The following is a 10,535-nucleotide window of genomic DNA, read 5'->3' as shown; positions in this document are numbered from 1 at the left end:
ATATAATTCTTTATCATAAGTAGAATAATTCAGACTAGGCCCACTCAATTTTTTAGAAAAGTATGCAAAAGGTTTGCCATCTTGTAATAACACACCTCGTAATCCAATTCCACTAGCATCACATTCATGCTCAAAAGTCTTATTAAAATCAGGAAGTTGGAGTAAAGGAGCATGTGTCAACTTATCTTTCGAGCCCGTGAAGGCTTCTTCCTTTGCGGTACCCCAAACAAAAGGCACATCCTTCTTTGTAAGCTCATTGCGAGGTGCAGCAATGGTGCCGAAATCTCTCACAAAACGCCTATAGAATCCAACGAGGCCAAGAAAACTCCTCTCTTGTGTGACCGTTTTGGGCTGCGGCCAACTCTTAATAGCTTCAATCTTGGCTTTATCAACTTCAATACCCTGTGGAGTAACAACATAGCCAAAAAAGATACTCAGTCGGTGCAAAAGGTGCACTTCCCAAGGTTACCAAACAAACGTGCATCACGTAGAGCAATAAAAACAACACGTAAATGTTCCAAATGTTCCTCCAAAGATCTGCTATAAATCATTATATCATCAAAATAGACTACCACAAAACATCCAATGAAAGAACGTAAAACTTCGTTCATTAATCTCATGAAAGTACTAGGTGCATTAGTTGACCCAAAAGGCATGACTAACCACTCATATAATCCAAACTTAGTTTTAAATGTTGTTTTCTATTTATCTCCCAATTTCATATGAATTTGATGGTATCTGTCGGTGTCAAAACTGGCCGATCTCGGGTAGTGGATCCCGGACTGGGCGTCTAAGGATCGAAGGTAACAAGGGACAAGGGAACACGATGTTTACCTAGGTTCGGGCCCTCTTAATGGAGGTAAAACCCTATGTCCTGCTTGATTGTATTTGATGAGTATAGGGTTTACAAGAGTCGATCTACCCCGAGATCATAATAGCTAGATCCTAGATGTCTAGTCTATATGAATTCTGATAGCCTCCATGGACTAAACCCTCTGGTTTATATACACACCGGAGGGGCCTAGGGTTTTACAAAGTTGGTTTATAAAAGAAGGAAATTACATATCTGGACATCAATCTTGTCATCCACACATAGGAGAGTCCTACCTGGACACAAGGGAAAGCCTTCTGTTTTGTATCTTCACTGCCCACCAGTCCGGCCCATATCAAATAGCCCGGACACCCGAGGACCCCCTAATCCAGGACTCCCTCAGTAGCGCCCGAACTGTCCTTCAAACGACGATGCAGTATTCGGCTTATGTCTTCGTCTTTTGCAAGGTTGGTTCTTCAATGTATACTGGGCGGATAATAGTCCGGCCCTAGCTTCTTTGTTCCGCCTTTATGACTCCTTCCCTGTCGCCTTGATTTCCATGTGTTGGGCGAATGCGAACGGTCCACAATTTTTTATCAAAAAGAATATGCCTGGCCACACAGGGATGGAGCCTATATAAAGAGGTCAGATCCCCCAAGTGTCGTTCACATCATGCAGAAAAATGCCAAGATTAGCCACGAAAAAGCTTCAAAACATGGCCAGCGCCCCAGGCTCTTCTTCATGCCCCCATGGCCCTCAAGAGGGTGATTGGCAGAGCTGCTCGGCACCTCATCTTCAGTTGAGTCGACTCCAGACGCAAGGATATCTTCCCCTCGCAGATCTAGTCGCTATACGAGCGGGATTGGCCTCGATTGGCAACGACGTGCTGGCTAAAAATTTCCCCATCCCCAATAAGGAGGAGAGGGTGTGCTTCATTCCATTCCTTTTGCGGCGCTTAGGATTTCCGATCCATCCCTTTCTCAGGGGTCTATTGGAATTTTACGGCATCCAGCTGCACAACCTCACCCCAGGTTTGATTCTACACATATCAGGTTTCGTTGCCCTCTGCGAATTGTTCCTGGGCTGTGAGGCTCATTTCGAACTATAGAGAAAGTTCTTTTGCCTCGCCCCCCGCCATCGAGGAGGTTCAATATTTGAAGTGGGTGGTGCAAAAGTATGGCATATAGCCGGATCAGGCTACCCCGTTGGAACTCCCAAAGAGATATATCCACAGTGGTCTTCAGAGTGGTTTTATATAGATGATGTCCCACTGTCAGACCTAGTTCGGTGTGGCTTCCCTGAATTTTCCAGCGCACCTCTAAAGAAACGCCTCAACAGGCGTCCCCGAAGTCCCAAGGAGGAGGACAGCACGGAAATAAAAAGATTGGTCAGCAAGTTCAGATTATTAGCCATGTCGAGCTCTCGATAATTGAAGTTATGTCCATTTCAATAAAAAGATGTGCCCAGCCTCTCCAGTCCAGCATAACTCCCTTATGGTGCTACAATGGAGAAGACAACGCATCTCTCTACAGATGCAAGGGTCTGGATACCCCGGCCTGGCCATGATCTTGGTCGATCTGTATAAGGGTGAAAAGGAAAACTTCCTCTGCTTAAACTGCCGAGAAGGTTATTCCATGTACAACCCCATTGAATGGGTAAGATTTCGATTACCAGTGTTGCTTTATTGTTGTCATGGCATGCTAATCAAATTGCTCTTTGTTGTCATAAAATAGTCATGGCGGAAGATTATTGAGGACGTTCACTGTCCTGCCCCACAGCTAGAGGATCACAATCGCGACGAAGACCCTGGCTTCTGCGAGGATCCAGATATATACATAGAGTTCGATGATGGGTTATTCTATCAGGCGAGCCTTGATGGCTCGGAAGTGGATATCATAGCCGACTACCCCCGCCCCTATTCCTTCTCCATCTTAAGTATTCAAAGAGCTTTCTCAAAAAGAAGTCCCTACTTGCACCTTTATCCATTATACTAAACCGTACTTTATAGGATCGATGCTTGGCAGGCTGCACCCCCTCGAGGGCGGCCCCTACGCAGGGTAATCGTTCAAAACGAAAGGAGGCCGGGAGCGTCGTAGAACCCTCATAGTCTTCAAAGAGGTATGTATGTTTAATACGTGCTTGGGTAAGAGTTCGGATTGTTAAAATTCCCTTCTATATTTGATTCAGGAGGAGAACACGACAGATAGTGGGAAAACGCCCTGCTAGCCGAATGTCAGCCAATCCGGTGCCGGACTTGTCAACTAGGATGAGGGCTGGTGCAATGCCGGTTCTGCCACCTCATGAGGATTCGGATGACGTATCTGTCATGAATTACGAGGTGGAGAGTGTAATGAATCACCGCCGACTGAAAGAGGCCATGCGCGCTCCAGCCTTTTCTGAGCAGGAATTTACCGCACTCAGCTCGGTGGATGCATATATCCGAGCCGCTCGAGACGGACTTGCCGGAGTTACTCAACTGTTCTCAAAGGATATACACATAAGGGTTTGTGCAATTTTGATAGACATATGCCAGTAGCCCCCAAGACTTGAAGCGGTGAGGCCAACCGATTTAAGGATCGATATGACCTGTAGGTTCTCAAAGAGAAGAACACTGCGCTATCCCAGGAGCTGAAAACAAACTAGAAGCAGCTGAATGCCGTCACTGCCGAACTAGCAGAAATGAAAAAGGTCGCAATGTGCACTTCCGAGAAGAAGAAACACGAGGAGAAAGAAGACAAACAATCCGAAGAGATAGAGAGCTTAAAGGCTCAGTTATCGGCCGCTCGAAAAGAAAATGAAAAGTTGAAGGGCGGCATGTTCGATATGACTTTTAAAACCATCAAAGAGACTCATGTTTAGTCCACATTTTGGAATGACATAATTCTGTTGCCGCAAGTCTATTAACTGGTCGGCTGGAAAAAGAAGTGTTCGGATTTCGAGACGAAGTGCTTAAGGAGCTGTCCATGGTGCATGAGTGGGCTCGGAAAGCCATGAAGAGTATGGCCAAAGCTTTATGGCCATCCGATACCCCTCCAGAAAGTATGGAGGGTTTGGCAAGCCTGTTCAAAGGTGCCCGGCGCCGCTTTCAGCTATGGAAGATGTCCGCCTGCCATGAAGGCGCACGAGAAGCCTGGGCGATGGTGAAAACACGCTTTACCAAGCTAGATCCGAATCATATGGCCTGAGTGGGACCGCAGGGACCAGACGGGAAAGAAATTCCGTTGAACTTGGTGTATGACCAAGTAATGGTAGCTGCGCAATATTCGCAAGAAGACTGTAGGTTAGACAGTCTTATAGATGGAATAGATAAGGAATATGCATTTGATTCAATGTATTAATGTACTATATGATCACCTTTTATCTTCGACCGAACATGTGGAAAAATTGTCATCGCAGGCTTTCGGCTTTAACCTCCAAACCAAAATGGTGGAGTGTTTCCGGATACTATCGCGGACTGCAAGAAACATTCATTATGTCCGGTAACTAGGCAACCCAGTCATTGTGCTCGAACATACAAAAAAATTAGTTCGGGAGGTATGTTATATTACATATGTAAGAAAACATATTCCAAGGAGAATAGCTCCATTAAGGGTCCCTTTCCTTGGGTTGGCATGCTTTTAATTATGCGTGTCTGGGCTTTGATCTGTATTACGGGGAACTGCCCCGCTTTTTTTTGAAGAGTTACAAGAATGCAACAATCTGTCGTTTGATTGCCGACCAATTATTCTCTTAAGAACACAAGCTTTCGGCTTCACTCGTCTGAGGTACATGTCTAGATTACCCGGTTGTAACAATCGCAAAGGTGCTCCCTTGATGCCCTAGCCGAACAATTGGGAATGTTGGGCATAAACACAGGAGCGAGGCAACCTAGCTTGGCAAAAACCTTAAGTCATAGAGGTGCATATAATGGCAAAAGGGGGTATATAAACAAACGACATAAGAATTGTGAGCTCCAGGCTCTGAATACTAAGAAGCTTCGGGTAAAGAAGCTCCCAGTCATGATGGGGTGTATACATTTAAAGATGTGTGCCCCTGAAGAGTTTGGCCTATCCAAACATATCCTAGGAAACGTATAAAATCGAGAAAGCAAAAACAAATGAAGAGGGGGGAAAGGGAACGAAAAGAAACATGGCCGAACTTATGCGTAGAATCTTTGGAGCCGAACATCGTTCCATGGATTCGGCTCGAGGCAATTATCCAATGCATTACGAAGGCGATAGGCCCCTCCTGTGAGAACTTCATCTATAATGAAGGGGCCCTCCCATTTCGGTTTGACCTTGTCCTTCTTCTTCTCTGGGAGGCGTAAAACGAGTTCGCCGACATTATGAGTCTTGGCCCGCACTTCTCTGCTTTGGTATCTCCGAGCATGTTGTTTGTAAAATGTGGAATAGGCTCGTGCAATATCACACTCCTCCTCAAGGCCGTCTAGGTTGTCCTACCGATCGAGCTTGGCTTCTCTCTCTCTCTCTCTCTTCATACATGTGCACTTGAGGTGAGTCATGAATAATGTCGCAGGGCAAGACAACCTCTGCGCCGTACACCATGAAAAAAGGTGTGTATCCAGTCGTGCGATTGGGCATAGTCCACAGTCCCCAGAGCACGGAATCGAGTTCCTCAACCTAGTGTTTATCTGACTCCCATAGGGATCGCACTAGTATGGGTTTAACGCTGCTCATTATCAGGCCATTAGCCCGTTTGACCTGACCGTTTGTTTGAGGGTGGTATACGAACGCGTAATCGAGCTTAATGCCCAAGTCAGCACACCAAGTTTTTACCTCATCGGCTATGAAATTGGAGCCATTATCAGTGATGATGTTGTGCGAGACACCATAATGGTGTACCATGCCGGATATAAAGTCGATCACTGGCCCAGCTTCAGTCGTTTTTACTGGTTTGTAAGGGCAAGGAGATCGCCTACTTCGTGAAGTGAGGCAAGTCCTTCGTGGGTGATAGCCATAGTGGGATAGATAAGGTTACTTCTTCATGGACCCTTTGTGGGTGGAGCCCTCTGTGGACTCGCGCAACCGTTATCCTTCATGGATTGAAGTCTCCATCAACGTGGATGTACGATAGCACCACCTATTGGAACCATGCCAAAAATATCTGTGTCATGTTTGCGTTTGCACTCTCCAAACCCTTCCCTTTACCTTCATATGAAATGTTTTACTTTCCGCTGCTACACTCTTAGAATTCCATGTGTAGGTTGATTGCTTGACTTGTGCAAATTGCTAAAATCTACCCATGATAGAGGCAAAGGTGTCCCGTCTTTTGATGAGATGGTGGCTATCATTTTGGAGAAAGTCGACTTTGACGATCTGACTACGAACGTGCGAGGACGTCGCACCTTAGCAATCGCTAAACCAACTCCGAGAGGTTATTGACCACGCCGGAGCACGATCAACCTGACCACGAAGGTCTGTTTCCTGCAGGCAAACAAAGAACAAGCAAGAAACTAAGATTGCAATCTGGATATTGCGAATATAAGAGGAAAGCTTTATTGATCAAAGGTAGGGTTCTGTGACACCTTTGTCTGGTTGTTGAACACAAATGAAGTACGCGAAGTTACAACTATGGCGAACTTTAATCTAAACAAAACCCAAAGTCTAAACGATGCCCTAAGCATTGTATACATGGAGGAAGATGGGGGTAATTTCGTGTCCCTTGGAGGAGGGGTCCGAAACCAACCCTAACTCTTGTTTCCCCACACATACAGACTCTAAAAATAGCCTATACTTAAGTATTTAAAAAATACATGGGCCTGGCCCAATAATAAGCTGACGCAGCACCTAGAATAGCCTCTGGACGAAATTTATGAAGTGGCATCTTGTATATTTCGTCCAAGGCTTCATGCACTCCTTATGGTGGCTTCAAAGTCCTGAAAACATCACTTGTAACTCCGTTCTTTATCCCCTTGTGCATGCCATCATCTCCATGCTTGAACTTGCTCCAAGGTTCATCTTTCTTGTCCAATCTAGGCCCTTCATTTGTAAGCAAAACAAATGTATCCAATTTAGGCAGCATCATATTCTCATGAACATTAGAATCGTTACCAAGAAACGAAAGTACCTGATAATTCAATTGGCGTGCGTGAGCTCTAGTAATTGGTCCAGTGTGTATAGCAGTAAGGGCTGTGGGTGTAAAAATGGTATTGATGTCCTCATCATCCTCCCCTTATTGAAATGAAGTCGTCCTCGACGAAAGCTCATCTTCCTCACCCAAATAAGGCTTCAAATCTGCAATGTTAAAAGTGGGACTAACCCCAAAATCTGCAGGCAACTCAAGTTTATATGCATTATCATTTATTTTCTCTAACACCTTAAAAGGACCAGCAGCACGTGGCATTAGCTTTGATTTGCGCAAATTTGGAAATCTATCCTTACGCAAATGTAACCAAACAAGACCTCCAGGTGCAAACACAAAATGTTTTCTACCCTTATCTCCAGCAAGTTTATATTTAGCATTCATACGCTCTATGTTTTCCTTAGTTAACTCATGCAGTTTTAAAATCAATTCAACACGTTCTTTAGCATCAAAATTAACCTTCTCCTAAGATGGAAGAGGCAACAAATCAATAGGTGCACGAGGTAGGAAACCATACACAATTTCAAAAGGGCACATCTTAGTAGTAGAATGCAATGAACGATTATAAGCAAATTCAATATGAGGCAAGCATTCTTCCCACATTTTCTTATTATTCTTCAAAACAGCCCTCAACATAGTAGACAATGTTCTATTGACTATTTCAGTTTGTCCATCAATTTGGGGGTGACAAGTAGTACTAAAAAGCAGTTTAGTCCCCAACTTAGCCCATAAACATCTCCAAAAGTGGCTAAGAAATTTAGTATCACGATCTGAAACAATAGTATTTGGCACAGCATGCAAGCGAATAATTTCACGAAAGAACAAATCAGCAACATTAACAGCATCATCGCTTTTATGACATGGTATAAAGTGTGCCATTTTCGAGAACTTATCCACGACAACAAATATGCTATCCCTCCCCTTCTTTGTTTGAGGTAAACCTAAAACAAAGTCCATAGATATATTCTCCCAAGGAACACTAGGTACAGGCAAAGGCATATATAAACCATGAGGATTGAGTTGTGACTTAGCTTTTTGACATGTTGTGCAGCGAGCAACAAAACTCTCAACATCACGTCTCATCTTTGGCCAAAAGAAATGTGTAGCAAGTATATCCTCCGTCGTCTTGACGCCAAAGTGTCCCATTAATCCTCCTCCATGCGCCTCCTGCAACAACAAAAGACAAACAGAGCTAGCTGGAATGCATAGCTTGTTAGCACGAAACACAAATCCACCGTTAAGAACGAACTTGTTCCAAGTTCTCCCTTCCTTACAATACTGCAATACATCTTTAAATTCAGCATCATGCACATATTGATCTTTGATGGTCTCCAAACCAAATATTTTAAAGTCAAGTTGTGAAAGCATAGTATAACAATGAGATAATGCATCAGCAATAACATTTTCTTTACCCTTCTTGTGTTTAATGACATAAGGGAAAGTCTCAATGAATTCAACCCATTTAGCATGTCTACGGTTCAGTTTTGCTTGACTTTTAATGTGTTTCAAAGATTCATGATCAGAATGTATAACAAATTCCTTGGGCCATAAATAATGTTGCCATGTTTCTAAGGTCCGAACAAGAGCATATAATTCTTTATCATAAGTAGAATAGTTCAGACTAGGCCCACTCAATTTTTCAGAAAAGTATGCAACAGGTTTTCCATCTTGTAATAACACACCTCCTAATCCAATTCCACTAGCATCACATTCAAGCTCAAAAGTCTTATTAAAATCAGAAAGTTGGAGTAACAGAGCATGTGTCAACTTATCTTTCAATACCGTGAAGGCTTCTTCCCGTGCGGTACCCCAAACAAAAGGCACATCCTTCTTTGTAAGCTCGTTGAGTGGTGCACCAATGGTTCTGAAATCTCTCACAAAACGCCTATAGAAACCAGCGATGCCAAGGAAACTCCTCACTTGTGTGACCGTTTTGGGCTGCGACCAACTCTCAACAGCTTCAATCTTGGCTTTATCAACTTCAATTCCCTGTGGAGTAACAACATAGCCAAGAAAATATACTCAGTCGATGCAAAAGATTCACTTTCCAAGGTTACCAAACAAACGTGCATCACGTAGAGCAATAAAAACAACACGTAAATGTTTCAAATGTTCCTCCAAAGATTTGCTATAAATCAATATGTCATCAAAGTAAACTACCACAAATCATCCAATGAAAGCACGTAAAACTTCGTTCATTAATCTCATGAAAGTACTAGGTGCATTAGTTAACCCAAAAGGCATGACTAACCACTCATATAATCCAAACTTAGTTTTAAGTGATGTTTTCCATTCATCTCCCAATTTCATGCGAATTTGATGGTATCCACTACGCAAATCAACTTTGGAGAATATTGTAGAGCCACCCAATTGATCAAGCATATCATCTAGCCTAGGACTAGGATGTCGATAATGAATAGTAATAATATTAATGCCTCTACAATCAACGCACATATGCGACATACCATCCTTTTTCGGCACAAAATTGATAGGAACAGCACAAGGACTAAGGGATTCACATATATAACCTTTGTCGAGCAGTTCTTGTACTTGACGCATAATCTCCTTCGTCTCCTCTAGATTGGTACGGTATGGGGCACGGTTGGGTAATGATGCACCGGGAATTAAGTCAATTTGATGCTCAATCCCTCGAATATGTGGTAATCACGGTGGCACGTCTTGTGGAAAGACGTCAGCGAACTCCTGCAAAATGTTAGTGACAGCAGGAGGCAAAGAGGAAGGCACGTCCTCAAATGAAAATAATGCCTCTTTGCACACAAAAGCATAGCAAACAGATTTGCTAAAATCTAGATCATCAATATCAGATTTGGTGGCAAGTAAACATGCACTTTTCAATTTCAGAAGCAATACTAGATGGTTTATTATTAGGCTTCATTTGTTGCTCAAATTCTTTTACCACAATCTGATTTTCACTCTTATTTTTCTCCCGTTTTGCTTTATTAGCTCTATTAATATCATCTTTCAAAATGGAATCAGGAGTCATAGGAAGCAAAGTAATATTTTTATCCTTATGAACAAGAGTATACTAATTGTTTCTACCATGGTGTACAGATCTTTTATCAAATTGCCATGGTCTACCAAGTAATAAGGAACATGCTTGCATCGGTACCACATCACAATCAACATAATCAACATATGTAGAGATACTAAAATGCACACGAACAGTATGTGTTACCTTAACCTTGCCACTGTTGTTGAACCATTGGATGTAGTAAGGATGTGGATGTGGTCTTGTGATGAGAGATAGCTTCTCCACCATCTCCATGCTAGCCAAGTTATTGCAGCTCCCTCCATCTATGATGACGCGAACCAAACGCTCCTTCACAACTCCCTTTGTATGGAACAAATTATGCCTCTGATTTTGCTCAGTTTGTGTAACCTGCACACTCGAAACACGTTGTGCAACTAAATATTCATACATGTCAGCATCTTCAGCAGCCATGTATTGCGTCTCATGATCAGAATCATCTCCACCGTATTCTTCAGGTGTAATAAGAGCCAAAGTCTCCTCATCATAGTCACTAGCGGACTCATACCCACCATCCTCAGTAACAATCATCACACACTGAGATTTGCATTCTCTCGCAAAATGTCCTCTTCCCTTACTATGACGACAAATAAT

The 10,535-nt window shown here is 43.1% G+C and overlaps 1 long non-coding RNA gene across 1 annotated transcript; it reads left to right on the top strand.

Moving 5' to 3' along the window:
* Window positions 1-1,518: 1,518 nt before the first annotated feature.
* On the top strand, window positions 1,519-4,507 carry LOC147964994 (uncharacterized). Its single transcript, XR_015607284.1, has 3 exons — window positions 1,519-2,466; window positions 2,545-2,929; window positions 2,999-4,507. It is a non-coding gene; the product is annotated as an uncharacterized LOC147964994 (long non-coding RNA).
* Window positions 4,508-10,535: the final 6,028 nt, after the last annotated feature.

The sequence above is a fragment of the Triticum urartu genome, chromosome 6A, assembly GCF_056163025.1.
Source record: "Triticum urartu cultivar PI428250 chromosome 6A, HENAU_Tu73, whole genome shotgun sequence".
NCBI classification, from domain to species: domain Eukaryota; kingdom Viridiplantae; phylum Streptophyta; class Magnoliopsida; order Poales; family Poaceae; genus Triticum; species Triticum urartu.
Note: the sequence above shows the minus strand (reverse complement) of the source record. Positions and strands in the feature narration are given on the sequence as shown.